Source organism: Emys orbicularis, chromosome 7 (genome assembly GCF_028017835.1).
Source record: "Emys orbicularis isolate rEmyOrb1 chromosome 7, rEmyOrb1.hap1, whole genome shotgun sequence".
Classification (NCBI taxonomy): domain Eukaryota; kingdom Metazoa; phylum Chordata; order Testudines; family Emydidae; genus Emys; species Emys orbicularis.
The window spans coordinates 54,599,688-54,617,205 of NC_088689.1; the positions used below are offsets into that span (position 1 = coordinate 54,599,688).

Genomic DNA, 17,518 nt, shown 5'->3' on the forward strand with positions numbered 1-17,518 from the left:
GCAGATAAGCTTGAAATTTACATAACTCCTCCTGACAGTTTCAGTGGTGCACAAAGGTTCTGAATGAAGCAGTCAAACTGACGCTCCTTCCAACTTCATACTGTTACTTCTTGTTACTTATTACTAGAGATGTCTGCCTGCAGACTCTGACAACACTGCACCAGTTCATATTTGGAAAGCTACTTTTTCAACTATGAGTTTTAAAAAAAATGAAATCCTATGCTGCAGATATTGACATACAGTTCCATTCTTTCCAATGAAAGTTTCCCATTAGACCAGGGGTGGGCAAACTTTTTGGCCCGAGGGCCACATCTCGGTGGGGAAATTGCTTGCAGGGCCATGAATGTAGGGCTGGGGCAGGGAGGGAGTGCGGAGTGCAGGAGGAGGTGCGGCAGGGCAAGGGGTTGGGGCAGAGGAGAGGTGTGGGTTTTACGATGGGGCTCAGGGAAGGGGGTTGGAGAGCAGGAGGGGGTGCACAGTGTGGGAGGGGGCTCAGGGCAGTGGTGCAGGGAGGGGTGCGGAGTGCAGGAGGGGGCTCAAGGCAAAGGTGCAGGAGTGGTGCGGCGGGGGCTCAAGGCAGGGAGTTGGTGCAGGAGGGGTTCGGAGTCGGGACTAGCGCTGCTTCCCTGGAGTGGCAGCGGCACGCACCAGAGCCAGGGCAGGTTCCCTGTCTGCCTGCCCTGGCAATCCCATGGGCCGGATCCAAAGCCCTGAGGGGCCGGATCCAGCCCCCGGGCCATAGTTTGCCTACCCCTGAATTAGACCCTGGTAAACTGAACTTTCAAATCCTGGAATTTAATATCTAGGAAAATGGAGCCCAATAACAAACACATACTGCTTTATACTGACCAAAACTAGTGTTTCTAAAGAACCAATAAAATTCATTCACAGTTTCGGGTCTTATTTTTAAGATCACAATCAAATATCAGTTTGTTAAAAATAGCCCCATTTAAGTAAATAATTTCCTGTATACTAAAAAAATTGGACATTTTCTGGAGATTTGTTTTATTTTTTTAAGTTAAAGTGAAGTGGGTACTCCTAAAAAATAAGGGATTATTTGGCGCTTGCCAGGAGATGTGGAAGATTTTCCTTCACCTCTAACTCAATCCTGACATGTAATCCCCTGTATTTCCAATTCTGCATTTCTGAAATTTGGACTACTAATCAAGACATGAGGATGTCGTACATTGATGTATAGTAGTCCTCAAGTAACCACAGTACGGCCAAACTGTCATTTGTGACTGAAGGCATGTGAGATATAGTTTCCTAGATTCAAATCTACAGACCTGCTTTAAAAAAAAAGCACACACACTTCAGTACAGAATGTACTTAGAGTCAGTTTTATCTTAGAATTGGAGAAGGAAAGTGCACGATTCTGCATAACTTTGCAAGAGTGGTCTTAATTTACAGGACAACAGCACTGCACATAAACATGTTAAGAAACACTCTGATTACCCAGATGAAGTTTCTTGAAGTGTTTGTGTAAAACTCTGTTAATGCCTTTCCATTCATGAAACCTAGTGACAAAAGTTACAAATTGTAGAAAGGACTACTATAAAACGGCTACCCTAAAGCAAAAGAAAAGATTGATTGAAATGGTCTCCCATCAAGGAGTCTGAACTTGAACTGAAAGATGTATTGTTCAAATTTTCCCATCATGGACCATAGCTGCCTCCTAAACTACCTCCCACCTCAACTTCTAAATAATCCCATTTGTGATGGCATACCTTACCTGTGGTAACTCTAGTACTTCATTAATCTGTGCATTTATCAAACTAATTTCTTCACCCCCAGATCCCTTCAGTTCCTGGTCCAGATTACTGTGTGCCATGTTAGCTCTACACAGTTCAGCAGAAGCAGAAATCCAAGTACATTCACTCCTGCATATTGCTTCAACTCTCCTGTTCAGAGCCCCATTTTCGAGTGAAATACTTTTTGTCAGCTGTTGATTCCAGTTCTGCTGGTGCTTTAGATCCTCTCTTAACCCTTATATAACTGATGCAATCCTAGTGGAAGCTACCATGTTTTCTCCCCCTTAGCCACTACTTCTACAGGGATATGGGCTCTTCCTTGTGACAGAGCAAGGATAACTGAAGAATCAGCTGTGAAGAAGTTATGAGTGATCACCAAGTGACCAGTAAGTACCAGGCCAACTACCATTTTGGAGATTTGTTTTATGTTAGTCTATAGCAAAACTGGAGTTGAGAAACAGACCACTTAAATATAAACAATGTTGCTAAGGCGAGCCTATTTTAAAAGGACTGATCAAGCAAAGAAAAACCTCACCTGCTCAAACAGTTCAAAATGCCAGATTTCTCAGAAAAGTCTTGTTACAACACTGACTTTTTTGGGGGGCGTGGGCGCGCAGTGGTAATTTGTGAATTTGTTCCAATTTCCCCCAATCTTTATAACAAATCCATAGGGATTACAGGATCACAAAGTGATTAACCTATCATTTTTTCAATTTTCTTACACGAAGGATACTACAAAACCTATTGATATCTAAAATGAGTTAAAGTGATAGCATTGTAATATATTTCCTATCTCACTGATTTCATCTGCATTACTGCCTGAATTTGTCTCGTGTATAAAAACTAGATTGGGATTTTGGGGTGCTATAAATAATGACCTCGACTGAGATTTATAAAGAAAGCTTAGTGTTGCGTAACAGGGGAAATTCACTGTTTCACTGTCATTTTTGCAATGTCATACATACATTGTAAAATATAGTTAGCTGTATCTTTTGCTGAAGAGCAGAGTGGAGAGATCTTCATTCTCCTTCATCCATTAAATGTGTAAAGCTCAGCTTATAAAAATGACAGCTGCTGTTTTCACACAGAAAATAGCTGTTTGAAACTATAAATGCCTCAGTGAGGATATGAAGAACATAATATTCGGGGGGGGGGGGGGGGGGGGAGGGTGCTTGGTTTTTTGGATGGGTTGGCACACAAAAGCAAAACTAATACCAATGATTTCATAATATGCACAGTTGTGGCTGTCATTTTGAAAAGATCATTTCCCAATGGCATATACTATGGGTCATGCTTAATTTCTATCCCCCAAAAGGTTCAAAGCAGAAATTTTAAGAGCTGGCACTCTAATATATCCTGGTGAAGCATAGCCTGCCATTCACATATGTAACAGAAAATAAAAGCCAGTGGCATGAGCCATGATGAAAATGCTGGCAAAACAAGAAAGGTAGGAACTATTGGCAGACAAAAACGCTGTCCAAGATATAGGGGACAACCATTGCCATGGTGTATACAATGGAGAAAAAAAACACAGTATTTAATTTGCCTGTTAAAAGCAACTGATACGATTATACTAACCATTCATCAACATTTTATATTTAATATCCAAAACTCAAGACATTTCATAAGCTAACATGCTAAATTATTTGAAAGTTAGGATTTTATAATGTGTCTATTTTCTCTCACTCTTTTTTTTTTTTTAAAACATTAAAGAGAGGTCATCTTGTGTGCATCCACCATCCTGAAAACAAAGAAGAAATTTCACAAATTTATTAAGCAATATGCAAACTCATTCCCCACTTACAATGAACAGTTTTCTTTGTGAGATGAACAAATGTTTAGTCAGTGCAGAGAAAACAAATGTCACCTGAAAGCACAAGAGCAGTACACTGACACAGGATGAAGAGTTGTGCTACAATATATGCTGTGAATTCTTCAGCCAAAATATTTCCTTTGGACTAGAATCTGCCAGCAACAGGGTCAAAATGTGAATTTAATCTCACTATTTGGATTCAAGTAACGGAAAGATATTTAATGGTCACTTTTTGGATGCCAGGTACTACTAATTGACAGCTGCTACCTCATTTGAGTAATTTAAACTACAGTATTTATAATAAGGCCAATAAAAAGGTTTCAAGGTAAGTTTTAATTCATTATTCTTTGAATAAAACCTTTGTAATTAAAACTAATATTGAATATTGATATTTTTCCTGAAAGCACCACATAAACTTGGTGTACTGTATATGATGATGAAGTAATATATATGCTTCAACATAAGGGGATGTGTAGTTCAAAGTGATCAGCACTTCATAGCTGAATGTATACACCTTGGCTGAAGTCCAGCATCATGACAAAGTTCACTCATTCTCAATTACTATCATAGCCTACTATAATCCTCAGGTTTCCTCAAGCAAAACCAGTTTTTCTTGAGTCAGAATTGTTAAAACATTTAACACAATCAAAGATCTTAAAGGTAACTTTTCCAGTGATTACTTTGACTAAATATAAAATTTGCACTAATATCTGTTCCTATTTCTGCCATTAGTGACATGGGGCAGAGCTTTAATGATATTTCCATATAGAAAGTAATGTGAAATCAGGAGAATGTTTTCTCTTTAACTTTCATTCACAACTGCAGCATGTACTAAATGAAAATATATATCCATTAAATATTTTGGTGCCATGAATACCAATGACACTTGTGAAGATGACCTAATGTTCTTAAAGTATCCAGTGAACCTGGTATTACAGTCAAATGAAGGAAGAAAAACTAACATGTTTCCCAGTAATTAACAATCACCTCACCATGTGCGTATCAGAACCCTGAAAGCAGTTAATAGGGAGAGTATGTGATATGCCAGAGATACATTCCTTTGAACCAAAACAAACGTTATCAGAAAAGCATTAATCCTCCAGTCTTATACCACACAGCTTGTCTGGAGGAAGGGAAAAAAAAAAAAAACCCAAACCTCACAGGAGCTCTGAAGACATGGGAAAAGGAGTGGGGGAGCGGAAGGGGAGGAAGAAACAGATGACTCCATATAAAGGCAACATATTGGGACAATTCAAATTACTAAGGAGGGAGGAGTCAGACTCACTTCCAGCAGGAGTCAGGGCAGTGGAAGTGAAACTCCTGTGCCATCTCCTAAACTCTGGTGAGGTTATCCTACCATTCCATACTTAGTTCAGACTATACTTTCTTTTTATTGACCATTTCTCTGACTCCCTCCAACACTCCCCTCAGTTACTCTCTGAGGCCAGCATCAGGCTATCTGCTCTCCTTGTGTCTCCCCATATTCCATCTTCTCGGTCTTTCCTAATAGTTCATTGCCTGTTGCCTTCCCTCCCCCCCACATATACTTTATACCCAAAGCCACACCACTATTTAAACCACTGCCAGTTTGTGTTTAGACCAGGCCTAAGAGAAGAGTCTGTACAATGGGTACTAGAGAGAAGCCCAACTATTACTAGGGAAGCTCTACCCACATCAGAAATGTTCTGAGGGACTGGAAAATACTTCCTTTTGTTGGAAATTGCAAGGACAAGGGAGCATAGTAGCAAGAAGGGTCAGGCCTGACTGATTTCCCAGTGAAGACTCTGAACTAAACTAGAAGAGTCAGGGAATTTCAGTAAATGCAGGCCTCATTCCTCTCAAACACTTCCTTTTAACAACTTCTGGAGGAATTCCTGCCAGCTTTGATGCTGCATGGACTAGGACTCTTTTAGCCAATCCTGATCTACTCCCTTACTGAGGGATTATTTCTTGGCAACTGCAGTTAGGATGAAGCAGATTCCGTGACTCCAAAAGCAACAGACTAAGCAGTAAGTGAGCCAAAGTGCTCAGTGGATGGTTTTCTGGAGCCCTGAAAACACGTCTAACTCATTTGTAAGTAGTGCATTTTGTACATTCATCTGTCCTGTTAAGTAAGCCTAGACCCAAGACTGGCTACGGGAACAGCAAGAAATTTTTGGCCTTCTCCTTAGTTTGTTTGCCATTTTGACATTCTCAACTTAAGGAAAGGCCTAATGCAGTAGAGGATTTTTCCCAAACAGTTAACCTCATGTTGCCCAAAATTATTTAACTCTGCCAGAGGTAAACACTCTGTACTGCTAGTCACAAACTCAGACTACAATTTATAGTGAGCAGATTTGAAGGCAAAAGTAATATTTCTATTCACATTATGAGCTATGAACTGCTGGCTCCCTCTCTATGGAAGCAGAAAGTCTGGTCACATGAGTGACAAGAGCCTGCAGTGCTGAGTCTCTGGCAGCAGCATGACAATGGTCAGTCAGGCACTTGGGAAAAGAAGGCCACAACTTCACTCCCCCTCCCCCTGTGCATGTCACCGTTAAATCATTTTAAATGAAAAACATTGACACTATTCAAGGGCATTAATCTTATTTTGTCTTTGGAAGATGTGTGGTGAGGCATCATCTCTCCTAACCACACACTTTCAAATGTACAGGAAAAGTTTGAGTTTTTTTAAGATATTCATCCAAAAAGGTTAATTTTTATTAATAGCTGAAAGTCAGACAGAATCCCACCACAACATAAATCCCTTTCCATTTTACTTTACTGCCATCTTTCCCTTGTCCTGCAGGGTTTTTTTTGCTGGGGCTGAGGGGGTTTCCATGTCTCTCTAATTTTCTTTGCTCCCTTGCTATGTGTGATCTTTGCTTCTGCCACCCTTGTGTTAGCTTTCCAGCCCCACCTCTCTCTTCATCCAGAAATGCTGCAGCTAATAATGTCTTTGTCTACACCAAGAGTGGGAGGACAAAGACAACACTCCCCATAGAATTGTTGCTGTTCTGAGCAATAGTTGCTTATGAAGAGCGTGGGAGGGAACCAGTTCAACATATAGAGCTGGGAGGACCTCAACTCTGCCTCCACTCAGCCATTGGAATGTGGGGCAAATGGCAACACATCACACCCTGCTCACCACCAACTTAATAAGAGAAACTGGGAAAGAATACAACCTATGAGCAGAACCACTAAAACACTATCTAGCCTATTAATAGGCCAAAGTGTTGGCCCCCACTTTCATTCTGTGACCGCTCCCAGATGTTACTCTCCAGCTCCATACATTAAAAGTGCAGGGTTACTTTCACATTACACTTCAGATAGTTAATTTAAAATCCAATCAGTCAATCCTGATTACAATCCTGTTCAATCCCAGTCCTAAAAAGAAATTAAGATGTTAAATGTTTTTATTGTGGTTGCTTTGGGTCTATTTATACCTATAATTAAAAAAACAAAACAAAACAAAAAAACAAACACATGATCACAAATAGTTAAACCATTAAGTAGTCAATGTAATGGAGTTTCCTTACAGAGGCATCTGGATTAGCAAAGGATATAGACCTAGTTAAGTCAATATGATTTCTTGGTTATACCAAATTATTGTAAAGACAGCCTTCATTTTTAATCAGGTGATAGAAAAGGTGCTCATTAAATAACACAGGCTATACAGGATATGAACTGAAAGATGACTGAATGGATCAGAAGGGCACTAACCAATAGTTTAGCTGTGGGAAACATCTTACCAGTCATCTAACCAACCATGACAAATACTTTCCACACAAAGTCCGAAACACTCAATCTAATGCAGCAGTTGTCAAACTGTAGGTCAGGACCCCATTTTAATGGGGTCACCAGGACTGGCTTAGACTTGCTGGAGCCAGGGGCTGAAGCTCAAACCCGAGCTCCACCACCCGGGGCTGAAACCGAAACCCGAGCCCCACCACTCAGAGCCAAAGCTGAAGCCCAAGGGTTTCAGCCCTGGGTGGCGGGTCTCAGGTTATAGGCTCTGACAGGTACCACGGAGGGAAAAATTCAGTGATTGTAGCACCTGCTGGTTTGCAATTCTAAGTTATAACACACACACGGTAAAGTAAACTTTCCTACCAAACAGACTTCTTTGAATCGCTTGATTTCAGGGTTGTGCTCTGATGTCCCTGCCTTTCACGCTCATTGGCAGCAGACTCTACAAGGGACCCCAGGGTGAGGTGTGTGGGTGTGCAGAGGAACTCAACCATGGGCATGTACATAATATTTTCATTCAGCCCTTTTTGAAGTGAGGGGAAGGGATGTAGGGGTCTGCCACGAAGTCATAATTGAGTCCACAATGGCCTCATTGAGAGGCTCCGTTGGAAGGGCTCGCAGCAGCCAAAATGTCAGCCAAGCTGTGGGAGGACTCTTCTAACTCCATCTGTACGTCCAGATTTAAGGCAACCTTCTAACAACTTTTGGTGAGCCTTACAGTCATCTAGGGGAGGTGACATACAGTCATCTAGGGGAAGAGGAGACCAGCACAGGCTGTGGATGCTCTTCCTCCCTTTCTGCATCAGCAGGATCCTGTTGAACCGGCTCTTTGGAAGCTGGTATTGGACTCTGTACCAGAGTTGGGACCAAATGCCATGTGGTGGGACGGTGCTGTACTTCTTTCCGAAGCCACCAAACAGGAGTGCCTGGAATAAGCCCTGGAAACTTGGGGAAAGGCCCACAGGTTCCTATAGGGCCACTGGACCGGTGCAGGTCCCCAGTGACCTCCTGGTCAACCACTTGATGGTACTCCTGTGCCTGGACCGATGGAAGAAGTGGTAAGAGTGGCTTTGGAGGTCAGGAAGAGTAAGACCCAATCTCAAATTCAGAAGAGGACGAGTCTCCCTCCAGTGACTACAGGGGTGCAATTCCCAACAGTGCTGGCAATCGGTGCTTGGGCACTAGGAAGATAACTGAGTGGAGCCCTAAGCCTTCTTGTTCCTTGAAGACCAATTACACCAGTTTGAAGCAGATAATATACTGCAGTTTTCATATCTGGTATTTACATTGGTTGGAAGAAGCAGAGGATGCTCTATAATCTTGGTTTTGGAATTGCATTTAATTCTGAAGTTTAAACCAGAATTAATTTTGCTGCTTAAGTTTCATTCTTCTGATGTAATATTGATCCAACACTTCGAAATTTTCTGCCACTTGCTCCGTATTTGAGGATCATCATCATACAGGGTCAGCCTATAGTTATGCTTGTTTGCAAGTGTCAGCATAACTTTCTCTCTATGGAAAATTGCATAAGATGGATCAGTCATGAGGACAACTGGTTCAGACATGATGGCCACTAAGAAGGCAACCTTCACAGACATATGGGAGAGTAGCCATGTTATTAAAGGTTTGAAGGGGAACTTGGTTAATGCCAAAATGACCACATTAAGATCCCATGCCAGAGCAGGGATTCTGTTATATGATAGAAAATCCTACCTAGAACCTTTAGAAAATGTACAGCCAGTAGACAGGAGAAAACAGAGGGTCTATTGATTGGAGGGTGGTAGGCACCATTTATCACTAACTGTACTTTTAGGGAGCCAAAAGGAGAGACGGGAGGTGTCACGTTATTGATTTGAACTGGAACCATATAGAAAATGGTTGCAACCAAAGTCCTGTAGTGGCACCAAATCTTGTATAAAGGGGGTCAAATGAGGTGTCTAAGACAAGGTTATGGTTTGCTGGTTCTAATTATGCTGTCTATATGTGTGCATCAGTTTTGTAGTTGAAGTTATAAATACTGGCTCTAAACTTTCTGTATTTCAAACTTATGCTATGCTTCTGGGAGACATCCCAGACAAGTTGGTGTTAGCTCTGCCTAGCCTGCTTGATGGCCCATTAAGGACCATCAGCTATACAATTGACCCATGGAGAGAAGGCAGATACGCCTTGCAAAGTATGCAGGGACTGGCCCATGTGACTCCAGACTCCATTTTGCTGTAATTTTCCACAGTAAGGACAAAAAGGTGTTCTTACACCTGGAAAGGACTATAAAAGGCTAATGCCACTCCTCCATCCTGTCTTCAGTCCTGCTTCTTACCTCTGGAGGGACTTTGCTACAAATGGAAGCGCTACACAAAGGATTGAATGACCCATCCCAGCTGTGGATGTACTCCAGAGACTTGATTTGAACCTGCAGTTTATTCCATCTCTGCTACAAGCCTGAACCAAGAACTTTGCCATTACTGTATGTAATTGATTCCATTTAACCAATTCTAGCTCTCATCTATATCTTTTTCCTTTTATGAATAAACCTTTAGATTTTAGATTCTAAAGGATTGGCAACAGCGTGATTTGTGGGTAAGATCTGATTTGTATATTGACCTGGGTCTGGGGCTTGGTCCTATGGGATCAGGAGAACCTTTTCTCTTTTACTGGGGTATTGGTTTTCATAACCATTTGTCCCCCTAACGAGTGGCACTGGTGGTATACTGGAAAACTGGAGTGTCTAAGGGAATTGCTTGCGACACTTGTGGTTAGCCAGTGGGGTGAGACCAAAGTCCTCTTAGTCTGGCTGGTTTGGTTTGCCTTAGAGGTGGAAAAACCCCAGCCTTGGGCTGTAACTGCCCTGTTTTAAGTGATTTGTCCTGAATTGGCACTCTCAGTTGGGTCCCGCCAGAACCGCATCGTTACAGGTGGTTTTCAGGGTGATCAGAAAATCTAGAACAGTGCAACTGTCCAATTCTTTGAGGACATCCAAAGATGATGGGGCTGTCTGAGTTGACTGATTAAACTGTTGCTTGAAATCTGTCCAGGTGTACATAAGCTCTGGCTCTGAGTCCAGATCTGCTCCAATAAATTCTATGGTCTGTGAAGGAATCAAAATGGACGTCTCTGCATACACTCAGGTTCCCATTGACATTAGAACACTGAGGAGGGATGAGGTTGATGCCAGTACCTCCAGATGAGATCTCCCTGTCAATAGATAGTCATCTCAGTAAAGAAAGAATATCAAGCCATAGAGTCAGAAGCATGGACTAGCTGTTGCTAGTCCAAAGAGGAGCACCCTGTACTGATGATTTGGACCTACAGTGAATACCAGGAATGATCTGTGAGGGGATGAATGCGGATATGAAAATAGGCATCGTTCATGGCTGGGACAAAGTACTTCTCCTCTGCCCTCTTAGGAGTAAGTGTACATGTTGCTGGAGTATGCCACATGACAATGGCAGGTTCCAGGATGGCTCCATTAACAGGAGTGCCACTCTACTAAGTCCTGCCCTCTATAAAATATCCAGGAGTCTGGGAGGCATCTCCTGAATTTCCTCCAGAGGACTCTGGAGCTCATCCACAACTGTCCTTAACAGATGTTGAAACTGGTTAGGGTCATCTGTAGGAGACTGCGAGGCCAGGCAACCGCCTCTTCAGATGATGATGATGGTACGCCTGTTGGAACCTGTGCTAGGACTGGATCTTGTCCTCCCTGCCTCCCTCTTCTTCCCTAGGCTCTTGCAGGAGCTCTAATTGTGTGTGGGCAGGGGATAGGAGGGAGGGGAGAGGGGACTGTGTAATTCTCAATGAGACCACACAGATTCCAGATATCGCTTGTACAGGTCCCACAGTCCTCAATAAGGCCAGTGAGAGGAACCTAACATGGACTGAGGAGGTTACCCAACGCACAGGGTTACCGGTAGTCCGAGGTGGGGAACCCATCTTATGAGGTCATTGTAGAGCCCAGGAGATTCTGGATGCTCTATCTGGGCTCACCTCTCTTGGTGGTGATGTCAGTCCTTACATCATGTCAGACTCCCCTGAAAATGGAAATGTGGGCTCCAGTTACAATGGTGGTGCTGTCGGTACCATCAATATAGAAAAGCATTTGTCAGTTGCCATCAGTGGATGGGGATGAAGAGTCTTTTCCCTGTGCACCTTGGAAGCCACTGTGTCCTTAAAAGCTTGCACTGGTATTGGTGGTGCATGGTGTTTGGGCATCCTTTGTTAGTACTGGTGGTTGTCCTAACCTTGGCTCACATCTGTCTTTGTTCAGTTCCAATGATGCCGATGTGGAGGCACTCTCACTCTTTGGAGACTGCAGGTCAGTGCTGTAACCCTTATGGGCTCTAGAGCAGTGGTCCACAAACTTTTAACCTCGTGCCCCTCCTTACCCTGGTCCGTGCCCCCCACCCCAGCTGAGGTAGGGGGGGCGATACTAGAAGCAGGGCCGCAGCCTGGGGCTGAGAGGTGGGATTGGAAGTGGGGCTGTAGCCAGGGGCCGAGGCTGAGGGGCAGAGTTGGGGCCACTAGCAGAGCTGTGGCCAGGCCTTGAAGCTGGGAGTCAGAGTCGGGAGTGGAGCTGTGGCTGGGTCCTACAGCTGGGGGTTGGGGCTGGGAGCAGAGCCAGTCAGGGCTGTGACTGGGTGCAGGGCTGGGGCCATGCCTGGGGGTGGAGCAGAGCTGAGGGAAAAGCAGGGCTGGGTGGTGTTCCCTCTCCACCTCCCTGTGGATGCTGGCCCGGGCCCCGCCACCCCCCCCCCCCCCCCCAGGGGGACGCACCCTACATTTTAGGGACCACTGCCCTTTTGCTTCATTGGAACCTGGTGCAAAGAGTCACCAGACTTAGGCATCACGAAAGCAGACCTCATCTTCAAGGTGGTTCTGGAGAGCGATTTCTCTTTAGACTTTTGAGAGGGCTTTTTACCCTCGCAGTGAGCTTGGAAAGGGGAGTCCTTAGTTCTGCCTTTGCTTGCCCCTGTATTTGAGGTAGTGGTGCTGGGCAGAATGCTCTGATGCCTCTGCCTGGCGTACATAGGGTTTGCCTGGCCTAGATTGGACTGGGACCTCAAAGCATACTCTACTGGATGTTTCCCAAATTTCTGTTCCCACGCTTGCCGCGTTTGGCTGGGCAAGGAGCCACAGATACTGCACTCAGTGGAAACATGAACTTTTCCAAGGAAGTACAGGCACTTCTGATGGTCATAGATGACCGGGAAGGATTGGGTGCAGGAGACAGCTCTTTTAAGTCTGAAATCCTGGACATAATCTGAGTCCCATACCAGGAAGGAGGCAGTCTGAAATCTAATACCTAATTAGCTTTTATTTTAGAATATTTATAGATTCAAAGTTGAAGGGGATCACTGGACACTGGAGGACTGAGCCTCAGACCATGTGGTAACTGGAGAGTTCTATAGCACTCCTTATATCCTCGGTCCAGAGCATGAGGTGAGGAGGAACACAGGTGCAGGCCAAGAGAAACTATTAGCAAAAGTCTTCCCATCTCAGGTGCATGAATACCCATGATGGAATACATATAGGGACCAGTACTCGAATAACCGTAATTTCTCCCTAGGGTGGCATCCCTGTACCCGGACCACTTAACAAAAACTTGCTTCTGCAAGAATCATGAGGAGCTCCTTCAGTGACAAGTGTAGTTTCCAAGTTCTAACATCACGATGTTCTCTCCACTCTAATACCAGCCACAATTCATAGGCTTCTCATACAACTGTCTCAGCACTTTTCCATGCTGTTTCCTTCTTCCTGAATGCCCTCCTGAACTGTTCCACAAGTCAATGCTCCTCTCCACATTCAAGCCACTCCTCAAGTACTCACTTTGACATCTACAAGAAGCAAGCCAAACAACAATAGACAGGTAGATGGACAGTTGGCTGTAGTTTATAAACAGAGTATGCACAGGTGACCAATCTCTGTATCCATTTTCTCAACTGTTGTGATAACTAGGGACTAGTAGGCCTACCTCATTTATGAGTTTAACTGTGGGGAAGTCGATGGAAGTTTATGAAATGGTCCAGTCTCATGTAATAAAAAATGGTAATTGGAAAAGGTAACAGAAGTCCAACTTGGCCTGTTACATAACACCGATTATAAAATCAGTAAGAATGAAAAACAAAGACTAACTTAGTCTAAACAAAAAGGCTTTATCAATGTAACTCAAGGACTGTGTTAACAAGAAAACAAGAAAAATATGGGACCAGCAGTTAATGGATCAAACTTGGCATGTCTGAAATTAAACCTAATTCGAGAACAAAAGGAGAGGATGAACTATTCCGCCCATCGGCCCTTAAAGAGACTTTAATGGGTGGGACTTTGAGGGATTCCAAGAGGGGGAAGGCTGCTAGGACTCTGCTGTGCTCCCGAGACTTCATCCTTCTCCCACGGATCACAAAAGGTACTACATCATCATGAAACCTAGAGCTGAACAGGGAAGCATGGCTTTCACTGCTGCATCAGTGTGTTCTTTTCTGCTCCACTATCTTTCCTCCTGTCCACTGTCTCACAGCTTTCCATTTGATCCTGAGGTCAGCTGTACCATACAGCACCAACACAATGAGATGAGATGGCACATTTAGCTCTGGCCATCCTAGGGACCAGCCAGACAACGCTGCACATTCCAGACTGGAAGATAAGTCTGAATGCAGGGCAATTGCTGTCGTGGCTGACCTGTCACCTCAGAGCATCCATTTGTGACTGACCTGCATCCGGAATCCTGCCATCAACCAACACTGTATTTCCCCAACCTTTGCTCTCCTGTCTCCTCTTCTCCTTGTGTCTGTTTGTCAAAAGCAGGAAAAGGAGGCACTCTTCAAATCTTGGAACTGAGTAACAAAAACCATCCCTTTGCTTCCCACCAGGTCCCTCCCCCCCAAAACATTTTAGTGACACCATTCAATAACCAAATTGGTAGCACTACTCTAAGGGATTACAATGCAATGGCAATAGGAAATTCATTCTAACGATAGGAGTGGGCATGTGGTGTTCTGTGGCCTGCAATGTGCAGGCAGTCAGACTAGATCAGGAGTCTCAAACACGCGGCCTGCGGAGGAGTTATTTCCTGCAGCCCGCCATACTGACTGAGGGCCTGAGCTCCTGACTCAGCGTTTGTTGCCCCGCCCTGACCTAGGGCCTGGGCTTAATACTTTGTACTATTGTTGCTCAGCCCTGACTGAGGGTCTGAGCTTCTGACTCAGCGTTTGTTGCCCCACCCTGACCTAGGGCCTGGGCTAAATACTCCTGCTGGTTGCTCAGCCCTGACCGAGGGCCTGAGCCCCTGATGTAGCATTGGTGCCCCGCCCTGAGCCAGGGTCGGGCTTACTGTGTCTTCCAGGACCGCAAGGGCTGCCGAGGGAGACCCTGCAGCCAGACGAAGTACCCAAGCACCAGTGTGTAGTGAGCCGGTGTGGCTCCCCGCCGCCCCGGAGAGGGTCGAGCCCCGGCAAACCCTTGTACAGTGTAGATCATCATCAGTGTTACTGACCACATAAGGAATAGTTACAGGTGTTTATATTTTATTAAAACCCCTCTTTGCATTACAGTTTTAAAAAAGTTAATACATTGACTTTTAATAGCATACTATATTACTCTTCATTTTTGACTATACACCTCTACCTCGATATAACGCTGTCCTCGGGAGCCAAAAAATCTTACTGCGTTATAGGCGAAACCGCGTTATATCGAACTTGGTTTGATCTGCCGGAGTGCACAGCTCCGCCCCCCCCGGAATACTGCTTTACCGCATTATATCCGAATTAGTGTTATATCGGGTCGCATTATATCGGGGTACAGGTATACTTTTGCATCACTGTATGAAAAGGTTTCAGTGATGCGGCCCTCGGGCCAATGTACTAGTCCTCATGTGGCCCTCATGGTGATTTGAGTTTGAGATCCCTGGACTAGATGATCTTGATGGTCCCTTCTGACCTTAAAGTCAGAGTCTATGAGTAGTGATACTATGGTGGTTATGGAGGGAGTCAGCATAAATGGTTGTTTCCATACTTTAAAATTATGGATTTCTATTGAGTTTATTCCTTACTCTAAATTCTCTTGGTTTTATAAACACAATAGATTTACAACATTCCTGTAAAGTATTCTACCCTAAATTGCTGATATGTACTCAATGTACTTGCTGAGCATTTTTTTTAATTTGAAAAAAAATTCAAATTGTAATTAAGAAAAAAAAGGCATCAACAGTAAACAAGAAGCCCCAAGGGAATGATACCATGCAGTATTTCTAATGAAGTTATGCAATACCAAATAATTTTTTAATTTAAACTTTTAGGGACAGGTTCACTACTGTGCTCTAGCTGCTTTATACCACTATGGAGCAGTACAAAGTAGCTGTGCCTGTACTCCAGCTTTCCATTCCTTCTTGCTCTCCACATTCCCTTGTATTTCCTTCCCAGTTTTACTGTCTGCTGTGCTCCTTATTGAGCACATCTGGGGCAGTGGGTAGTCCATGAAGACAATTATTTTAATAATTGTATCAGTTGAAGCATAAGAATAAAATCTTTGGAGAAACTCCAGTTTCTGCCCTCTTTAAAAATAGCCACAACCCTGTTTTTTTCCCCTCAATGAAAGCAATCAAGCTACCCTCAGGAAAGACAGAGGCTCTCCTATCCTGTCAGAAATCTCAGAGGAATAGGTGAATGGAAGCAGTGAATAAGCTTTTAGCTATGGAGAACATCTGCACAAATAATCTACCCCTTAGCAAGGAAGGAGGACTAGTAATGGACAACACCAAGAAGGCTGAGGTATTTAACGCCTATTTTGCTTCAGTCTTCACTAAAAAGGTTAATTGTGACCAGATGCTTAGCACAAACATGATTAATATTAACAATGGGGAAGGAACCGAAGACAGATTAGGGAAAGAACATGTGAAAGAACATTTAGGTAAATTAAATGTTTTCAAATCAGTAGGGTCTGATGGAATTCATTCTAGGGCCAACACCTAGAAAATAAGGTGGTAAGTAACAGTCAGCATAATTTATCAAGAACAGGGTAACAAGCCTTGTGGATGGGGAAGCAGAACATGTGGTATATCTTGACTTTAATAAGGCTTCTGATACAATCTCAGGTGACCTCATAAACAAACTAGAAGCTAAGGTGATAAGTAACAGCATGGATTTGTCAAGAACAAATCATGTCAAACCATGATTCTATACTTAATGAACTGAAGCAAATCTCTGAACTGTTAGAAAACCTGACCTCTGAGGAAGGTTGAAAAACTAGGTATGCTTAGTCTTGAAAAAAAAGGAGACTGAGGCAGGGACCCGATAAATAAATACTTTTCAAATGTGTTACGGACGGTTATAAAGAAAATGGTGATCAATTGTTCTCCATGTTCACTGAAACTACACTGAAAATGTAGTAATAGGCTTAATCTGCAGCCAGGGAGATTTAGGTTAGATATTAGGACAAACTTTCGAACTATAAAGGATAGTTAAGTACTGAAATAGGGTTACCATGGGAGGTTGTGGAATCCCAGTCAGTGGAGACTTTTAATAACAGGTTAGACAAACACCCTAGGTCCTACCTCATGACTGGGGGATGGACTAGTTGACCTCTTGAGGTTCAATTCCAGCCCAGCATTTCTATGAATATAGTATCAGAGGGGTAGCAGTGTTAGTCTGGATCTGTAAAAGGCGACAAAGAGTCCTGTGGCACCTTATAGACTAACCCACGAAAGCTTATGCTCCAATACTTCTGATAGTCTATAAGGTGTCACAGGACTCTGTCGCTTTTTACATGAATATAATAGAAATTCCTCGGGGGGGGGAGGGAGCATATGCCAAAGGATCTAGGCCTTAGAAAGACACATCTTGGCCAGTCAGGAGATACGGGACCCTTCATTTAATGGAAGCTATAAACTCTCCTATTCATACATTCCAGGTGAATTTTCAAAAACCAAATACTCAATACACTAACTGACTGGACAAGGAAAATGTACACAGCGTTGCAAAAGGATCTGGGTTTTATTAGATTCTGCTAAAAGACAAGATTCCTACTACTACGCATTCTGAGTAGTCACTTTTCCATGAAATTACCAATAAAATTTTTAAACACACAAATGAAACAAGAAGCAATGAGGACCATATCTATGCCCAATTCTAAGCTTCTGTCCTGTTTTCTGTAGCCCTGATCAGAAAAGCATGACTAGAATTCTTTTTTTTTTTTTTTTTTTTTTTAAATATACACACAACAACAGGGAAAGTATATT

The 17,518-nt window shown here is 43.4% G+C and overlaps 1 protein-coding gene across 1 annotated transcript in view; it reads right to left on the reverse strand.

The window, feature by feature from the left end:
• WAPL (WAPL cohesin release factor) overlaps nucleotides 1-17,518 on the reverse strand; it is a 120,263-nt gene that overhangs the window by 37,652 nt on the left and 65,093 nt on the right. The gene's annotated exons all lie outside the window — the stretch shown is intronic.